The 16,682-nt window shown below is 47.7% G+C and overlaps 1 protein-coding gene across 3 annotated transcripts in view; it reads right to left on the bottom strand.

Annotated features, from left to right (window-relative positions):
* Window positions 1–16,682, bottom strand: part of LOC149333409 (saccharopine dehydrogenase-like oxidoreductase) — a 70,037-nt gene that overhangs the window by 44,797 nt on the left and 8,558 nt on the right. Inside the window, exon 1 of one of the 3 annotated variants that reach the window (XM_089558665.1) lies at window positions 9,003–9,105. The exons of the other annotated variants lie outside the window; for them this stretch is intronic. The gene's annotated coding sequence lies outside the window, so the exon portion shown is untranslated. Of the gene's footprint in view, window positions 1–9,002; window positions 9,106–16,682 lie in introns of those variants that run through there. 3 annotated transcript variants of the gene reach the window in all.

Genomic DNA, 16,682 nt, shown 5'->3' with positions numbered 1-16,682 from the left:
GCAATTTCATAATTGTCGACTTCCTCGTCGGACAGGCGCGCCAATACACCCCCGACGTCACCAGGGAGGATGGCCACCAACATCATAGACCATTCGCCCTGTTCTAGCTCCTCCTCTCTACAGATCCTTTCAAAGTTTTCGATGAAAGCTCTGAAGCCGTCGCCTCTTCTGAAAGCCCTCAAACGATTTCGAGCCCTTCGCCATTTGAGAAGCTTAATCTTATGCATGAGCTCCTGCTGCTCTCGCTCACGTAGTGCTTCGAGCTCAGCGCGTCTCTTACGACGCCGCTCCTGCCACTCTCTTTCTTGCTCCTCTCGGAGCTCTCGCTTTTCCTGCTCCTTTCGCTTCTCTCTCTCCTGGAGAAGCCTTCGCGTTTCTCGCTCCGATTTTCGTTCCACAATCGTCTCCCACGCCTCGTCTGCCTCCTCTACTGTCACCTCCTCCGCCCGCATCACATCCAAAATCGCCTCTCTCGTTTTAGTGGGGTCTAATGATATGCCCAGTTCTTCCAAAATTTCAAGGAGGTCCTCTACCTGGAACTTCTCCATCGCGGAACGCACTTCGTGCCGCTAATCCCTGCTAAAACACAAGCCTCAGCTTGAAGCAAACAAAACACAAAATTGCCAAAATCTTCATCTCCCAGAAATCCAAAATCCCACTACTAACATCTGCCTGTGCTAGTGCGGTCTGGCGAAACAAATGGCAAACATCGGGCACTCTCCCTGCCGAGATACAGCTGACGCCGTCAGTCCCGTAGCTGCCGGGGTCCGTTGGAGCCGGTGACCTGACGCGTCCATCTCTCGGTCTTCGTAAGCGTAGCTGATGCCGTCAATCACGTAGCTGCCGGGGTCCGTTCGAGCCGGTGACTTGACTTGGGCATCTCGAGCAATTCAACTGTTGAGACGTAGCTTCCATCTCACCGCTGGCAACCAGTTATTAGGATCGGGTGAGCGTGGTCGGGCCGGAGAAGGGACGAGGAAGGTGGGAGACGGGGTTACGAAGGTAAAACAAAGAAAACAAGGAAGGGAGAAGTTTATGCAGGAATATTTACATGATTTACAAAAAGGGTAACTGAGAGGGATTCTCAGTGAAAAGGGAGAACTTCTTCATGAAACGGGAGAGCACACTGGAGTCCTCAAAACAACTCCCGTTAAATAACGCACGGATTCCCCAGATCCCTGTCTGGGGAATATAGTTCGAAGGATGATGTCCAATAGCATGAGTAGACGTGGACTCCGGAGGTACCACCCACGGCTGGGGCGGCGTCGGGCTGTGGGGTCTCTCGCAGCCCGGTTGATGGGAGACGGTAGAGGCTCAGTAATCAAACACTACTGTCTTTCACTAAGCACACCACCACTCTGTTCGTGACCCGAGGGTCGACTCGGCCACGGAACGCCGCCATCGTCGCCGCATCTTCGGCCTTCGGCGGTCTTTGACTTTCGCCGCTGCGACCATGGTCCCACGGTCACGGAAGGTCGCTGCCTTAATCCCCTTAGGCAGGAGGGGAGGCATCACAGGTCCTACAGCACCCCTCTTTGAGCTTCGCCGCTACCGCCATGTTCCCACGGTCCTCGAAGTTCGCTGCCTTAATCCACACAGGAAGAGAGGGGGGGGGGGGGGCATCCCAAACCCAACAGTGTGCGTGCGTGCGTGTGTGTGTGTGTGTGCGCGTGCGTGCGTGCGTGTGAGTGTGTGTGTGTGTGTGTGTGTGTGTGTGTGTGTGTGTGTGTGTGTGTGTGTGTGTGTGTGTGTGTGTGTGTGTGTGTGTGTGAGTGTGTGTGTGTGTGTGTGTGAGTGTGTGTGTGTGTGTGTGTGTGTGTGTGTGCGTGCGTGCGTGCGTGCGTGCGTGCGTGCGTGCGTGCGTGTGTGTGTGTAAGGGGGTGCGGAGTAAACAGCACTTTCCTATAGCTCGTACGGCGTAAGTGTTCGCATAAACGCCGCTTTTATAAAATGCCGTAATTATGCCACCAGAACGCATTAAGAAGCTTTCACGCTGACGACTTGACCAGTGCACAACTTCCCTCCAACAACTGACGATACAAAATAAATACAAAATAAAGGCTAAAAATGCGCAGTCCACGCACGTCGACTCTGTATGATGACCCACCATCCAGAGTTGTTGTTGCTGGCCTCTGGTGGTGAAAAGATGACGAGGACAACAAGGAAGCGACACAAGGTGGAGATTGAAGAAAAATAAACAGATATATGATAGAAGTGAACGGACTGAATAAATGAGCTTCACGCCAAGGAACGAGCACAGCCGACAACTTCCCGTTTCGCACGCGCTCCGCATCAAACTTGTTGAGCGGCCCCAGCACCCGGTAACCGGTTCGACCTTGTGTTTGTCGCTCTCGCTGGGTGTGGGCAATCGTAGACAAAGCGAAAGCAGCGCGACCTGCAGACCTAGTTAGATCTCGTTACGACACGAACGGGCTTTGCACGGCCAGAAGGCGAGAGGGTGCAGCGGTAGTGGACGGAGTGGGTTGCCGTTGCATTCGGAAGGCGTAGTTTGGACGACGCACTTTCGGATAATGAGCGGCCGGCATTCGTCATCAGCATGGAAGAGAAACTAGCTCCTGCACTTTGCAAAGACGAGCAAGGAATGGGCAAAGAAGTGCAGTCACACTGCAGTTCTTTGCAGGAAACGTCAAATACTAACCGCCGCCGCGGTGGCTCAGTAGTTATGGTACTCGGCTACTGACCCGAAAGACGCGGGTTCGAACCCGACCGCGGCGGTTGATTTTCTTTGGAGGAGAAATTCTAGAGGCCCGCGTACTGTGCGATGTCAGTGCACGTTAAAGAACCCCAGGTGGCCGAATTTTCCGGAGCCCTCCACTACGGCGTCTCTCATAGCCTGAGTCGCTTTGGGACGTTAAACCCTATAAACCAACCTAAACCATCAAATACTAACCGTGAATAACGTAATGAAGAAAAAGTTAGCTATCGTTATCGACGAAAATTTGAAATGCGATCCGCATACCTTCACTCAACAATATCTCTCCAGCCAGCAAAATTATGACTTCCGCCACACAATATACCAAAAAGAAAAAATGCGCACGAACTATGGTTCACAGAAACTAACCAACCAAATTGCAGATCTCTTAAATCAACATCCCATAATTATATCTATTATAAATGAAAGCAAGTCTGTAGACATATTCAAAAAGAACCTTCACAAGTATGTATTGTATCTGCATGAAACATATTGTAATGTCCCAAGTGCTTGTATTTAAAAGTTTTGTCTGCAATTCATATGTTTACGGTAACTTGAAATGTACGTCCTTTATGTAGCGAAAATGCATGCTACATTGCATTCTTTGTATTAGGACTGCCCTTCTTGCCATGCTCTGTATGATGTGTCACACGTTGCAGGAGGTTGGCGCCTAGTCAGGCATGCTGTTGCCTTTTTGTCAACTTCCTTGACAACTGCATCATTGTCAAAATAAACTTCAAACTTCAAACTTCAAATCGCTGCAAATCTCCAGATACATATGCGGACCCTAATAAATAAGAACAGTACCAGGAGACAGAACACAGTACGTGATTCCGCATTGATGAAGATCTTTGAGAAGGCATAAATTTCTCATTTCATCTCAATAGGCCCCACTCACAACTTAGTGGTGTTTTTTCTGACTCAAGTATAGCTTTCTCGGACATATTTTTAAATCTGAGACAACTGCGGAATATTTTAATATACTGTTTTGAATGTATTGGTGGGAATAGTTTGATTTTGCTATGCGTATTAAAATCTTTGAAAGTTAGTCCTGCGCTCACACCAAGTAGTTAAGACTGCCATATAAAAACAATTAGGAAAGTTTTTGACACTGAATAGAGGAAAAATACAAGCGCTCCCGCAACTATCTGCCGATATTTGACTGCTATGATGTAATCATATGGTATCCGAAAGAATTGGATTAATAAATTACTTTCCGTTGAAGAAAAAAACGCTCGTCCAGAACTCCTGGGTATGATTGCTTAAAGAGATATTGAAGGTAAGTTGAGATTGGCCTCTATCGATTGATCGCCGCGGCCTAATGACAACGAGGTTACTTCATCTCAAGGCCGCCGCGGTGGCTGAGTGGTTACGGCGCTCGACTGCTGACCCGAAAGACGCGGGCTGGATCCCGGCCGCGGTGGTCGAATTTCGATGGAGGCAAAATTCTACAGGTCAGTGTACTGTGCGATGTCAGCGCGCGCTGAAAGTACCCCAGGTTGTCGAAACTTCCGAAGCCCTCCACTACGGCGTCCCTCATAGCCTGAGTCGCTTCGGGACCTTAAACTCCCATGAACCACACCTAAACCAAACCGGATCACGCCATGATATAGCCAACACCTTTCGAACCAAACGATGCTAAACACCGGCGACACGAACATGGCTGACCGTGTGCTTTTGTTGACGGACGGACGAGCGGGCGGCTGAACGTATATAAATTTCTACCCGCAAAAAAACTGCCGCAACTTTTTTTCCCCCACGTAGTGAACCCTCCCCCCAAACTGATGTGAACTTTCCTGAAAATAAAATAAAAGGTGGATTCATTACGCCGCGGATGCGGTGCCACTTCTCGCACAGCGCCGTAGCATCCGTGCGCCAGGGAGAAGGCAAGGCGTGATCAATCCCGTGATATTTTTTTTTTGTTTATTGTGTCACGGATTCTCTCCGTGTATAGCGGGCAGAGGTAGAGGCAAAATGCCTGACAGAGCCTCTGCGCCCCCACAGTTCAAGGCAGCATGACGTGTCATTCACACAGATATTTGCTAAACATATTTTTAACACACAACAGAAAGCAATAAAAAATTCAATTATTCAGATCACATGTCTTCAAAGCATTACTTTTTCTTGAACATGATAGATATTGAAAAGGCAGAAGAGACATATGCAATAGGTATTATGCAATAACAAAATTGGCTTACATCAGAAACCAATCAAAGAAAAGAAAAACCACAATTCATTGGTCCGAAACATAAATAGCATATGCAGTAAATAGATCAGTACATAGAAGCATTTCAGAAAAAAAAACAAAGTTTAGACTGATGAGCAGTGTACATGCTGAAACAATGGCAAATATATTTTACAACCGAAGAGAGAAAAACATAACAGAATATAACATAAATAATAACAAAGCAATAAGATAACATAATGCAACGTAGCTTAGGTTACATGCGTTATCAGGGATGAACGCAAGTTAACAAAAAGAGAATGCAATGTCACTGCCCACTAATAGCTTTTTACAGTTCTTTTTGAAGTTGTGGAAGGATTGTGTGCATTGTACGTTAAGCTGATCACTGTTTAATATGTTAATTAAAAAATTTTAAGCCTGAAACTAGCCTACAATAGACGATATGCGAAATGCGCAGCGCCATCTCTCGGCGCCCCGAGAACTAAGTCCTCCATGTTGGTTCGGTACAGAAAACGAAACCGCTGCCCAGCGTTGGGTTAAAACGGCTGCGCTTCGTTTGAAAAGTAAAATGCCGATGCAGTGTTGCGCTACCCTCTCCACTGTTAAAGACACTACGATGCGTGCCAGAACTAGGTGCGTTCCAGCTTTTCGCTTTTCTATTTTTTTACTCCGTCCCAACGTTTTAGTAACACAAAACACCATGCGAGGTATCATGTGTCAGCACGCGGATCAGTGCGCAGCTTTCGCTTTCTGCGCTGATTTTTGACAAATCTCTCGAGGTGATTTGCGCTTAAATTAAGATAGGGACCACAGCCTTTGTTGTCTCTGATCAAAATTAGAAGCCGATTTCGTGCATTTATCAACTCTCCGGTCGGGCGTGAATATATATAGACGCATACTTGAACAACGTAATAGAGAAGGTAATTTTTTTGAGCGGGCCAATCGCTCGTTCACTCGAAGTTCACTCGAAGAACCATATGCCGATTACTGCTTAGTTTTCTACGTGTTCAGTTAAGTTTTTCCCGTGTTCAATTAGTTTTAGAAGGGCGAGCAAACTCTCTGGACCATACGCATATGTTATGCGCGTTAAGGAGTCTTTGTGAAGCAATACACCCTACCTATAAAAACTGAGGTGCGAATGCTTTATTTATTGAGGATTCCTGTACCTTCGATATCTGTGGCGACGAAAATCTAAAAAAAAAGAAGCGAATAATATAGCAACTTTATTATGAAGGAGGGACGCATTTCTAAGCTAGAAAGTACGTACAACAGTGTTCTGAAAACGGTTCAGGCCATCAGATTTTATTATCGTTGTGGCAGCTCCAACAGCTTGCTTCGCAACAAAGCCATTTGTCTAAGTTTGGGAGTAAGCTAATTAAGTTTCGGAAGCAACCGAACATGCTAATTTCGCCCCTGCACACACAGCTTGACCAGCGTATCGAGTCCGTGCATGTACCTACATCTGTAGCATCTTTCTTTAATCAAGCCGCCGCGGTGGCTGAGTGCTTATCTGAAAAAAAAAAAAAGCTGCGTCTTTGCTTACAATATTTTGAATTATATGTGCATGCCTACTTTCCTCTTGTTGATGTCGACTGACTGACTGCGTCTTAAGCAGGACGCGGTTTCAACGAATTGTGCCGAAAGTCAACCGGCGCCGGGCTCTGAAACGGTGACGTTGAAAACCGCGGATGCGCATTACACATTACCGTAAAGGAATCGAATTACGCAGCTGGTCGAGGGTCTTGCGTGATTATACACAGCTGGTCGAGGGTCTTGCGTGATTATACTGCAATGCACGAAGCTCCTGGCGTCGGCGCGAATGAAAGTTCGCACTGTCCCAGAAGTTTGTCAATACACGTGCGCACTCACCGAAAAATAACCGCTCGCTACCCTACCAGATGAATTCGGTTCCACCTGGGAATAAAATAGCCATGATAATGCGTGATGTTTGAACTGGTGCTTTAATGCGAGGATTAAAACAACAGCACACGGTCACGGTTCGACTTTCCAACCCACTTTCGAGTGCCGATTATTAAGGCGGAAGCCTTTAATGTCTCATCGTTGTAAGCAGCAGCTGTCGACAGAAAATGTCACGCTTTTCAATTGGTGGAAACGGTCGTGACGTCACAGTGCGCGAATTTCAAACGGGGCCAATTGTACTTTGGCTAGTAACCATGCAACCAATTGAAGGGATCGTATAGTGATGCTCCAAGTAAGTGGGACTGAGCTTAGTTAATTGCTTAATTACACAATTAGCCTAATTAGCTTAACTAGTCAGGCCATATAAATAAATAAAACCGATTAAGAAATTGGTCGAGCTCAGGAATCGAACCCCGGTCTTCGGCGTGAGAGACGAGCATGCTATCCACTCCGCCATGCCAGCTCGATGGTTTGGAATGAACAAAGGCGCGTCTAGTGAATACGGTGTCTTCACTCACTCTCATCCTCCTCCATTCCCTTCCGGCGAGGTTTGGGTGTCCACCGACAAATGAGGGACAGATACATTTCCTTTCCTCAAAAACCAATTTACCGACGAGCGAGGCGTAGAACCGAATGGGCGATGGCGTTCTATGGACTCCTTGGCAGCGTTGCAAGACGCTGTCGCGTTCCACTCTTAGGGGCGAAGCTTAACATCTTAACCACACATCAGTGACCACACTTTAGGTCAAAAAAATTCAGCGGGCACTTTGACTGTCTAAAGTGGGTAGAGGCGGAAGCGTTTTCCGCACCACCTTCGCTGTTTCTGTGGCACTGGTGGCGTCACATATAATTGAGTACTAATTACTAAGTGATGACAAATCACTAATTAATGGTTAATTTCTGATTAATGCCTGAATACTAGTTAACTGCTAATTAATGACGCTTAAGCTTCGGCTTTAGGAGTGGAACGCGACAGCGCGTTGTAGCGCTGCCAGGGAGACCACGGAACGCCACCACCCGTTCGGCGCGATGCCTTGCCCTTTGAACGCAACGCTTTTTGAGGAAGGGAAATTACTCAGTAACTGTCTCACAAATTCAGGGGGGCACTTTTTTGACCTAAAGTGTGGTCACTGATGTGTGGTTAAGATGTTAAGCTTCGCCCCTAAGAGTGGAACGCGACAGCGTCTTGCAACGCTGCCAAGGAGTCCATAGAACGCCATCGCCCATTCGGTTCTGCGCCTCGCTCGTCGGTAAATTGGTTTTTGAGGAAAGGAAATGTATCTGTCCCTCATTTGTCGGTGGACACCCAAACCTCGCCGGAAGGGAATGGAGGAGGATGAGAGTGAGTGAAGACACCGTATTCACTAGACGCGCCTTTGTTCATTCCAAACCATCGAGCTGGCATGGCGGAGTGGATAGCATGCTCGTCTCTCACGCCGAAGACCGGGGTTCGATTCCTGAGCTCGACCAATTTCTTAATCGGTTTTATTTATTTATATGGCCTGACTAGTTAAGCTAATTAGGCTAATTGTGTAATTAAGCAATTAACTAAGCTCAGTCCCACTTACTTGGAGCATCACTATACGATCCCTTCAATTGGTTGCATGGTTACTAGCCAAAGTACAATTAACCCCGTTTGAAATTCGCGCACTGTGACGTCACGACCGTTTCCACCAATTGAAAAGCGTGACATTTTCTGTCGACAGCTGCTGCTTACAACGATGAGACATTAAAGGCTTCCGCCTTAAAAGTGCCCCCCTGAATTTGTGAGACAGTTACTGAGTAATTTCCCTTCCTCAAAAAGCGTTGCGTTCAAAGGGCAAGGCATCGCGCCGAACGGGTGGTGGCGTTCCGTGGTCTCCCTGGCAGCGCTACAACGCGCTGTCGCGTTCCACTCCTAAAGCCGAAGCTTAAGCGTCATTAATTAGCAGTTAATTAGTATCCAATCATTAATCAGTAATTAACCATTAATTAGTGATTTGTCATCACTTAGTAATTAGTACTCAATTATATGTGACGCCACCAGTGCCACAGAAACAGCGAAGGTGGTGCGGAAAACGCTTCCGCCTCTACCCACTTTAGACAGTCAAAGTGCCCGCTGAATTTTTGCGATCATCAGCGCCAGACTTCAAGCGAAGCTGAGGACGCGGTAGGAGTAAGCTGGCGCTTATTGAAAGTACCTACATCTGGTCAAAGATCAGCTGTGAAAACAACGCAGCAGCTGAAGCTTGCCTGTTGAAATTCCACTCGCAAGAAGAAAGTACGCACAGCAAACGATGCACCAGCTCGACGAGCTCGACCGAGCCAAGATGGAAACCGGAAGTAGTGGGCGCGGTGTTGCCAGACCGCCAAGCAATTTCGCATATCGTCTATTAATGGGCCCTTGTCGATGTTTTCGATGTTGTCGATGTCGATATCGAAGGTATAGGAATCCTCAAGAAATAAAGCATTCGCACCTCAGTTTTTATAGGTAGGGTGTATTGCTTCAAAAAGACTCCTTAACGCGCATAACATATGCGTATGGTCCAGAGAGTTTGCTCGTCCTTCTAAAACTAATTGAACACGGGAAAAACTTAACTGAACACGTAGAAAACTAAGCAGTAATCGGCATATGGTTCTTCGAGTGAACTTATTTCGCCACGGCACAAGCGATTGGCCCGCTCAAAAAAATTACCTTCTCTATTACGTTGTTCAAGTATGCGTCTATATATATTCACGCCCGACCGGAGAGTTGATAAATGCACGAAATCGGCTTCTAATTTTGATCAGAGACAACAAAGGTTGTGGTCCCTATCTTAATTTAAGCGCAAATCACCTCGAGAGATTTGTCAAAAATCAGCGCAGAAAGCGAAAGCTGCGCACTGATCCGCGTGCTGACACATGATACCTCGCATGGTGTTTTGTGTTACTAAAACGTTGGGACGGAGTAAAAAAATAGAAAAGCGAAAAGCTGGAACGCACCTAGTTCTGGCACGCATCGTAGTGTCTTTAACAGTGGAGAGGGTAGCGCAACACTGCATCGGCATTTTACTTTTCAAACGAAGCGCAGCCGTTTTAACCCAACGCTGGGCAGCGGTTTCGTTTTCTGTACCGAACCAACATGGAGGACTTAGTTCTCGGGACGCCGAGAGATGGCGCTGCGCATTTCGCATATCGTCTATTACCTGCCGGTGGGGCATGGGCATGGGTGTGCGCACACACTAAATGGTCTGCAACTATCTATAGTCTTCTCATAGACACTATTGCTATCCTATGGATATTTCATTTTGTAGATTCGCAGTTTAAAGATTTTCTACATAAAAATGTCTAATAAAAGTGCACGGCCATAGATCTATAGATTGCCTGTAGAGGGTCCATAGGGTTTGTGTTGCCTGTAAACTACTCTCTGGGATTTGTCTATAGATAGTCTATAGGATTCGTTGACTAAAGTCTATGGACAGGCTGTAGGCTGTCCAAATAAATTTTTTGCGTACGTCTGCCTGCACCTATACTCCGCTTCATACATAGCACGACACGCTGCCAAAGCTAGGGCGCCTGTTCGCGCAGGCAAAGTCCGCATGCAAAAAGTAGTTCGCCATACAACCAAAGCGAACACAAGCATATTTCGTAGGGGCAAATCTTAAGTGCCGTCACTGGCACCTCGTGGACTTCGTTTCACATCGTGCCCCATTTTCGTCCTTCGACTCGTCGAGATTTCGAGAAGCAAAAAGTACACGTGACGGTATGATACGCGGTTGGTAGGGCAAATCGCTTCTACTAAATCCGCACCCAGAAAGTAGTTCACACTCCGTAAAAACTTTGGCCAGAGAGTCCGAATACTGTGCGCCTCGCAGCTTCTAGCGTGATTTTCGTTGCTACTACATCGTTTTGTTGCCCTCTTTGTATGCGTCCAAACAATGACCGGAGTTTCGAGAAGAACGAATGATACGTGGCGGAGTAATATGGTTTCGCGGACGCACTGCTTCAGCAACCGCCGCAGCGTTGCCTGCTATGTATGAAACAGAGTATAGAATGGCACGAGCAAGCAGCGGAGCAGCTCGCGCTGCTCCCGCAATCAGGAAGTTCGAAATACGAAAACAGAGCCATCAGAAAGCCATTTGTGCAGAGCGTAGGCTACTTCGTGAGCCAACATGCAAGCCTCCGCTAGCGCGCTGCAATGCACGGCCCTAACGGCCGCTCTGATAGCTTGTACGATTTCGGCCCCGCTCTGATAGCCGACACGCGCCGTGCCGGCCTCGAAGCTCGCCGAATTAACGGCGGGGACCATGGAGAAAGTGAGCTGGACGCGAAGCGGGTAAGTTTGCCAAGGCTATACGACGGGCGTGCTAATATAAGCAGGGGACACGCGAGAAGAAGCGGGCCCCCAATCCACCCCTCCTTAGACAGCGGCGGCCGAGGCAGTGTTATCGATGCGATCGCGTGCTCAAATCAGGCGCGCTCTTCGTCGCCCTTGTTTCAAGCGGTACAGTTCCCCTACACGGGGCTCCTTTTACTATAATTAACTGCCCGCTTTGCGTAGCGGAGTATGCTCTCAAAAATAACTCCAGACAGAAGCCTTAAGCTTTTACAATTCACAATCAGTAAACTGAAATTAATATATGTACTTCGCATGTCTCTGAATTTCGTTTATCTCATTTTTTTTCTCTGTTTTTACGACTTCGAGGTTTCCGAGGGCTAAGTGTACTACTGTTCTGCAATAACATATCGTAAACCCAGATTGCCAACAAGTGCAGTTGCAGTTAAAAACAAGGCGCAGGCATGTAGCCACGATTTTTTTCGAGGCGGGCCCACCCAACATAACTTCTTTTTAATTGGGCACGGAGGGTGGGGGAAAGGGGTATAAAAAATGGCTGTGGCTCAACTTGGTTAAGCCTGGAAATTGCGAAAGCAATTGCGCCTTACTGCAAATTGCGCACGCAATTAGATGTAATGTAGATGAGTATGCATCTAACCACCCCCAAAAATTGGTGTATGTAGCCTTGAACGTGAAGAGCTTGCACGTTCTCGCCGAGCTGCATACTTGGCACGTCGCTTAGAGAGTCTTCTTTCACGCTCTTCCTCCGTCTCTGTAGCTCGCTGTCGTTTCCTCCGTTCGTTACGACGAGCTGCCTTGGCGCTAGGCGGCATCGTCGCGAAGCAGATGTTAAGCTGCCGGTGGTTGCCACGGCCACTGCTCGCTGTCGGCGCGAGTTGGGCCCTCAGCTCTTCGGCGTGACGTCACAACATCTGTTGCGCTCCTAGTGGAGAGCGCGGGAGTTAGGCGCCGGTGGTGGCCACCGCTGCTTCTTTCGACGGTGCGAGATGGTCGCGCAGCTCTTCGGCGTGACGTCACAACACCTGTTGCGCTCCTAGCGGAGAGCGCGGGAGTTAGGCGCCGGTGGTGGCCACCGCCGCTTATTTCGACGGCGCGAGATGGTCGCTCAGCTCTTCGGCGTTTCGTCACGCATGACGTCACACAGGGTTCAGCTAAAGGTCAATGGTGGCCACCGCCGCGGCACGGCAAAGGCGTGAAAGTGCAAGTAGTATTGCTTTCGCAATAAAACTAATTTTTCCGCCAGGATTTTGGGCACCCCCAAAGTGAGGAGGTGCTCCAAATCAAGTTTGTATCACGTTTGACCTCTCGCGGAACAAGACGCATTTATTCATGCTGCTCGGTTGGCAACCAGGCCGATTCTACTCGCACCTTGCACACTCACACTATCTGAAGAAAAGCATCTGAACGACCCGTCACGGAAAACAAACACCATTTCAACAAATGACGCGGAGAAGGATTCGCTGCCGTTGCGCAACCCGCTTGAAGGTTGCTCAGTCCTTTTCCTCCTCCTCCTCCGTGTGTACAATTCGCGGAGGCCTGTATAGGGGACCGCAGCTTCGCAGGGGGGCGCTGCGGACGCCAGTGAAAAGCGCCCTCTCCGACCGACTCCGTATTTTTGTCCGGGCAAACCGGTCACCCCTCCCATTGAGTAGCTGCGCGAGCAGCGCGCTTTCCCCTGAAAAAAAGCCAGTTCTGCACGTACTTTGCACGTGTTGGCCAGCGTGCAAATCTCTTTGTGCAGTCCCGAGCTTTTTCCCTCGTGCTTGAACGCTGGCGAGCTTCAGAGGATTAGCAAAATGTACAGGGGCGCTAGAAAAAAATGCGAACAGCACGGCGCCCACGCGCTGCGCAGTCGGAATTTATCTTCAATGCGTTTTTATCTCGGTAGTAACAAAAAGACGCTAGAGTGGTACATTATTGTATCACGGATGTCTCTAGCGTATTTGTGTTGCGAGCCAAGTATAAGCGTGACGAAAATAAATTCCAACAGCGGAGAGCCTAGGCACTCCGCTGTTCGCACTTCTTTCGGTCGCGGCAGTACGCTCTGAGATGTAGGTTAAAAGAAATAGTGGACAGTGAATTTTTTTTTTTCGCTGCGAACTTGAAAAAAGAACTGCTAGTGGATCAGGCCCACTACGTGAAGCAGATTGTTGACGAAAAAGCCGGTACCGTAACGGCGAAATGTGTATCGCAAGTAAATGACGAGATCATTTAAGACGTGGAATTCGAGGTAAATACCATTTTTTTTGGCACGGCCATCTTCGCAAGATGCTTAATTTCGTTGGGTGACTGAGCACTTCGGTGCATGCAGGTTTGTTGGCCAAATAATAATGATTTTGTTACGTGTTTCGATGAATAATGATGGAAATAATTTTTATTTTAACTTAAAATACAGTGGCCTTAAGGCGACACGCGAGGCTGAGGAGAAAAACGAAAACACGCACGAAATGCGCCTACCAGCTGCTTGCTATATACGGCTAAGAGAAAAAAATGCTCTAGTTTGTCAATCGCTACAACGGAGATAAGCGGTTCGTATATTTATTTTAATTCCGATTACAGCGCACGCGCATTCCCAAAACAATTATTTGCAGAGCCATCGCTCATATGCAAACGCTCATTCATGTGCAAGCAAACATTTTGATTATTTTTATTTTTTGAAATTTTTTACATGTAAAGCAACTTCGAAAATTGAGCCCGGCGTCACAAGTCGGAACATTCAGGCGATCACTGACCTTGCCTCACACGCGTCTGCATAGTGCCGCTAGCTGCAGTCAGTCTCCAAAATAAAAAACGGTAAAAAAAATGAGTTTCGTTAGCGCGAGCTTTACTAAACACTGCATGCTTAGTGAATTACAGCAAAAACTGCGCAGAAATAATATTACGCGTGCGACATACCAAACGTGTTTAGTAACAGGAAAAAGCTTACTTCACCCTGCCCATAGCAGTTATCGAGGCCTGCCGTTTCTCGTTCTGATCCATTTCATACGCAACAATTCCGGACAAAAACATTTTTGAATAGTAAAAAATGTATGACCGCATTTTTTTTTTTCATATACTGGAAGATTTGACTATAGCAATCTCCCATCGATAAGCTTGCATTTTTTTTTTCGTATTAACGTTTTTCCTATCGTCAACTGCTCGATACGAGCGATGAAAAATATTTAAGATTTTGCTGCATATAGAAAGGGTGGACCATTACCTTCAATATTTCCGTTACTGTACGTTACAATTTTGCAATATTAATTTTTTTTTCCCAAGAATGTAGGACATCACCAGGAAATGTGTAGATTTACACGGGCATTCCTTGGCCGTTGATGTTCAGAGAACTATTGTGACAGCCGCACACACAACCAGTTTCTCCACTCTTAGAACGTCGCGGAATTCACAGCGAGCGGCAACACCACTTTTGTGCGCCCGCGAGCAGGACGGCACGTGCTCACAATGAAAGAGAGTGCCAGCTGCGCGAGCAGCACGCGCGTACCAGCCGACAGGCTGCTGGCTCAATGCGCTCCGCCGGCGACGTGCCCGGACAGCAACGCCAAAATGACCGGCAGGGGAGAAGTGGCGCTGGTGCAGTGGAAGCAAACTTCAGGTGCGCTTCCCTATACCGCTTCCGAAAGAGGTTTATCTTCTATAAATGGCTTCCCTAGATGAAGCAACGTTGAGTCCGTGGCACTGAATGATAGAACAGGAAAGCGTGGGCTTACGCCATGCTGTTATCACATTCTATTCACACTGCAACAGCTGTTGTCAAGTAACAGGCGCCGCTCCCTCTCAGGAGCCGCAGGCACGCCTGCAAGGAGTGGGGTTGTCTATCCTTATCACTACACGTATCTTCGCGTCAGCTATGTGCTTTCATGGCCTCGGTTGTTGCTCAGCAGCGGCGAACTGCGTGGTCGCAAACGGACCCTTAGAAGCGCCTTATTTCACAACTGCGTGAAGAGGTGCTCGCTGGTATGGGTGCTTCCAGCAGGACCTAATTTTGGTGTGAGATGGCACAAGAGCGAAGAAAATCGAATAGGTAATTGAGCACGGGCCCAGGGCTGAAATCACAAAAACATGACATGGCCAGCATGTGTTTCCAACCTTCCATTACACTACCAGTGAGTCATAATAAATGAACCATGTTGCAACTGGTATTTTATTCTAGGACAACCACGCGAAACATATACACAGCGGCATACTCCCGGCTGACACCCCTGTCAGTAGCGCTTGAATTGGACACACGATAAGATGGCCGCATTTGGCGCAGGACAGGGTTGATGGTACAAATATGGGAGCGGTCTTTGTCCTGCAGTGGGCGTAGTTGGGCCGATGATGATGATTGTTTGGACAATGAGAAAACGGAAATAGAACGTCCATAGAGCAGAGTTTTTAAATCTAAAATGAGTCCAACCAAACCAAAACTTATACACCCTGCCCTATATGACGTGAGCCAATATAAATTGTTAGAGAAAGCGCAATTCGAAATGAAAAAGCATTGTCTGCATGGAGCAGACAAAACGGCGTATTTTTACTCTACACTTTCCGAGGTAATTAGCTAAAACTAAAGGAGTTTTAAACCTCTGGAGTCACGCTAAATGTCTGATCTGGGAAGTTCCAAAGCTTCGTGAAAAGCTTGCAAATTACGCTATTTGTAAGAAAATTTCCTCGAAGTTTTGCGACGTTTGTTCTTGCTCGAAGTCACTGGTTCGCGACCTGATCTCTTGGTGATACGAGAAGCGACCACATTCCTCTGGAATGATAGCAGCTGCTCGAAGTTGGAGATTGTCGTAGGCGCTTTCCGTGTCTTATCTCGAAATGGGCTCTTCGTCCCCTTTAACTTGAGCCTAGCCGAGAGCGGCGTTGATTCTGACCCTTACCCCTATCTGTCGCCTTCTGGCAGAAGACTGCCTTGAATACTACGCCGGAGCAGCCTTCCAGCAATGTCAGATAGCAATGGACAGCCCCCCCCCCCCCCCCCCCCCCCCTCCAGCGCCCGTGTGTCGCGATGGGACATCCGTAAGTGTTTTGTTCCGCGTGAGGACGCCAGCCTCCCCATTCTCACCAACGGCCTTTTTTAAAACACTTAAGCTTATCTCAAAATACGCAAAATCATTCATATATGACTGAGACATGACCTTCGTGTTAAAAGGTTTAAAAACATACCTTCGGGCTAAGGTCAAATGAAACTGACGCCATCAATGAATAACTTATTGAGAAGTGACAAAACGAAGTCTGTGGTGGCGCCGAAACATCGGCGCCAATACAAGGGAGGACGCCAAGGTTCGTGGCCGGCGGCGTGCCACTAAATGACCCCCGTGTATTCCGGTGACGATGTTTGTATCCACTTGAAAGTGGGTGGTGCTCGCGATGCATGATAAGAACAGCGCATGCATGATAAGACTAACGCCCTCTGTACACAACAAAGTCGAATGACATATTAAAGTCAGCTTCTCTACAATAACTCGAAATCACAATTGGGCACTCTCAGAAGGCATCGGTGTTACTGAGAACATAGGCGCATCCGCGCTAGAGCCCGACGACCTAGAACTTTTCTAGAAGAAAAA

Source organism: Amblyomma mixtum, chromosome 8 (genome assembly GCF_055824585.1).
Source record: "Amblyomma mixtum isolate Tamu chromosome 8, ASM5582458v1, whole genome shotgun sequence".
NCBI lineage: Eukaryota > Metazoa > Arthropoda > Arachnida > Ixodida > Ixodidae > Amblyomma > Amblyomma mixtum.
The sequence above is the reverse complement of the archived record's forward strand: the minus strand, read 5'-3'. Positions and strand labels throughout refer to the sequence as shown.